The following is a 3442-nucleotide window of genomic DNA, read 5'->3' as shown; positions in this document are numbered from 1 at the left end:
AGGACCTTCAGAGTCAATCACAAGGGGAGGCCACACAATTGCAATGGCGCCCAAGGGCTGGTTTTGCATGCTGAAGCAGGTTTAGGAAGTATGCTCAGCCTCCCATCAAGCTTTCAGCATTGACATGGTGAGCTTGTCTGCATTTGCCTGCTTCGATTACTTTTTGGCATGTCAGTTTTCAGCAAGGCAGAGATCTTGCCTCAACTCACACACAGTCATGCAGGTTTAGGGCTTTTCTCTAGTTATCTGTGTCGAGATTACTGCACAGGCGGGTTATCTATGTTGAGATTACTGCGCAGTCAGGTTATCTGTGCCGAGATTACTGCGCAAGGTAGGGGTTTTATAGAAGGTACAGAGCATCACGAGGAGGTGATCGAGCAGTTATTGATTCTCTGATGTGCTGAGTTTACTGCACAGACATGTCCGATTTTAGCATTGCCGGGATGTTATAGTAGCAGGTACAATGCACAACATGCAGGTGTTTGAGCAGCTATGTGGTCTCTGATTTGCTGAGTTTACTATGCATATTGCCGAGATTACACTATTGACACAATCTCCAGCGAGCTGCTGTGTTAGGTCGAGAATGGGGTGCTCATCTTTTTGTGAGGGCATCGTGGGTGTTTTTGAGAGAGAATGGCATTGTGAAGGTTTCTGGACTGAATTGAGTTTTTGCGAAACAGAGAGAATCGTTTTCAAGAAGGTGACAAGGTCCATGGCCAGCTTGACGTGATGATTGCTTACAAACGACCTCTCTGTACATGGGCTCAATGGGTCAATAGGCATGTAGATCCACATGAAACACGTGTCTTTTTTCGAACATACTCTCCGGAGCATTTAAGGTAAAGGACAGGGATTGCACTAGCTATTTTGCAGTGTGACTTTTGATAGGTGCAAAAACCCATCTTAATCATTTCTATTTAAGATGGCTTAATCTTCTTTCCTGCTTCCAGGGGAGGGCGATGGAATTCGGGCGGGCATTGTGAAGACAAGACAGAGCCAGCAAACGACAAGTCTGATCTGCCCACATATCCAAATGAGATGCGAGCTCTAGAAGAATTCCTGGGAATGATAAAAGTACATTTTCATGTGTTCGACGTTATGAAGCTCTCCGCATACAGAAAGGATGCACATTTGAGTGTCTATTGGCATCCTCAACAACTGAATGTACGACAGCAAGATTGCGGCCACTGGTGGTTACCGGGGGTTGCGGACATCTAGAATGAGCTCCTGTACTATTCAATCACCTCGGCTCCCTAGAATTTGTATGTCACAGCACATGCCGTTTGCTAATCACACATTGTGCACCATTGCTTGGGAAGAAAAGGAAATAGCATCTCTATGATGCTGTCCAAGCGATGTATGTATAGCATCCCTTCAGGAAGTGAGGAAAGTGGAAGCTTCATGACGCTGTGGAATCAATACGTATAGCATTGCTTGAGCAACATGTCTCATGGAAACGACACCTCTTTCATGAAGCCGGGATAGCACTGTAGGCTCTGGCTTTTGTGGTGGCCAGAGTTGGAGAAAATCAGCATTCCATACTGCAGCTGATATATAGAGGATTGCACCAAAGGCTGCATTCCTTAACCAAATTTTGGACAAGGCCTTGTTCTGAAAGCTGCAGAACTGGTCACCAATAAGGCTTATTTAGTAAACAAGTTATTTTCATCAGCATGCCATATGTGAGCAGTGGAAAGCACAAAATCAGATATGTATATATGTTTATCAACACCACACCTTGAACCATTGTTTGCTTTGTAACGCCTTTTTAATGCAATGGGTCTGAGGTGAGAGGTTGAACCCAACACCTTGCACAACACTTGTGCATTCCTTTTTGAGTAAGTTATGCCTCTACTATGCCGCCTTTGACGTTGTGTAGGTTGCATTGGAGTGCACTTAGATACCAAATACATCTTCAAATCACTCTCTAATTTGATTGAAGCAAACTCTTTGCCACGTACAGTGACTAAATAAATGAATCACGTTAGTGGTGTTTGTATGGTTTCTTTCTAGGAATATACACATTATCATGCACATGATCAAGACTCCTATCTTGCAAATCTCTTTAACTTATGGAAATTATTGAATTAACAATCTCCCCACATTCAAAGAGATTTTGACCTTTCCACTTTAGTATCTATCAATTTATTAGCTAAGTATGGTGAAGTAAACCTTGGAGCAACGTGATGGACCACATTGCGACTAGATAAGAAGCAATGGCCTCCTTAAAAGGACATCTAGCAAGAAAGGTACAATAACATTAGCCTTGCTAGCAAAAAGTCACTTGTATGCCTTTAAGGGACTTTGGTAAGATATTTTTTTCGTATTATTACGATGTCAAGAACAAAAACCCTTTAAAGGAAACATGTACAATCGACAACATAAGTACAACTAATAGCAACAAAAGAAATGAAGTATAAAATTGTTATTCCATGGCAATTACTTATCTAAATTCTTTCAAAGGTAGGCCAAATAATGCTTGAGCAGGCTCAAACTCCTTTGAAAACTCCTTATGTGAATATTTAACAGAGTTGCTAGACTTGTGCAATACCTACATAGGACTAATGACATTTGCAATTGCTTTAGTTGATTTCTATTTGAGAGTATGAAGATAAACGATGGTGCATTCAACAAAGGGGTATGTGCATTGATAAAGGCATTGTGTCGTGCTCATGATAATAAGTGACATCGTAAGGAAAATATCCTTGTAACTTTGTCGTAATTTCTCATGAAATAAGCACTCTCATCAATACTAGGGGAGCACAATAATACTAAGTTGGCAATAGAAACCTATTTAAGGTACCATCAAATCTTATAACACTTTCAAGGGCTTAGGGTAAAAATTGATTAAATATTAATATACAAGGATTTGCATGGTTTAGTCAGTGCATGATGTGAGTGTTCCTATCTTGATTACTGCATGCTTGACTCATTCTATCCATCTGTGCATCCTCGTGTATACATAAAACCAAGAAAGCGCTTGCCCCAAGCAATTATATCGGAGTCAATGACGTAGTTGGCTTGAAGATCCAAGGTAGATGAACAAACAAGCACGTGGGATGGATTGGTTCTCAACACTTGTAGGAGCAAAGCTACCATGAAGGCCAAAGGTGACAAGACACAACCGTATATGCTATGTAGAGATGCCAAGGATAGACATCGCACCATGAAAGCACAAATAAAAAAAGAAGACAGTCTAGTCAAGCTAGAAGAAAGCCACAACAATCAAAGTCCTATACCTCTAAAAAACAATCGAACATGAGGCAAAGATCGGTTTTGACATTTCAAAATTAATTTACTTATGAACGAGAATTATGCCATAGCTACCATTATTTGTGTGTTGCAAAGTTGAGATAGCGTTTCACCCTGAGAGTACTAAGTAGTTCACTACTTAGATTGATTTCAAGGGTTGCAAGGCTAGATTGACATCAAACCTACAAGA

General features: G+C 40.8%; 1 pseudogene; it reads left to right on the top strand.

Annotated features, from left to right (window-relative positions):
* The first annotated feature begins 583 nt into the window (after positions 1-583).
* LOC147462212 (protein trichome birefringence-like 6 pseudogene) lies at positions 584-1218 on the top strand (annotated as a pseudogene).
* Positions 1219-3442: the final 2224 nt, after the last annotated feature.

This window comes from Adiantum capillus-veneris, chromosome 3 (genome assembly GCF_014529385.1).
Source record: "Adiantum capillus-veneris isolate H3 chromosome 3, ASM1452938v2, whole genome shotgun sequence".
Lineage (NCBI taxonomy): Eukaryota > Viridiplantae > Streptophyta > Polypodiopsida > Polypodiales > Pteridaceae > Adiantum > Adiantum capillus-veneris.
Note: the sequence above shows the minus strand (reverse complement) of the source record. Positions and strands in the feature narration are given on the sequence as shown.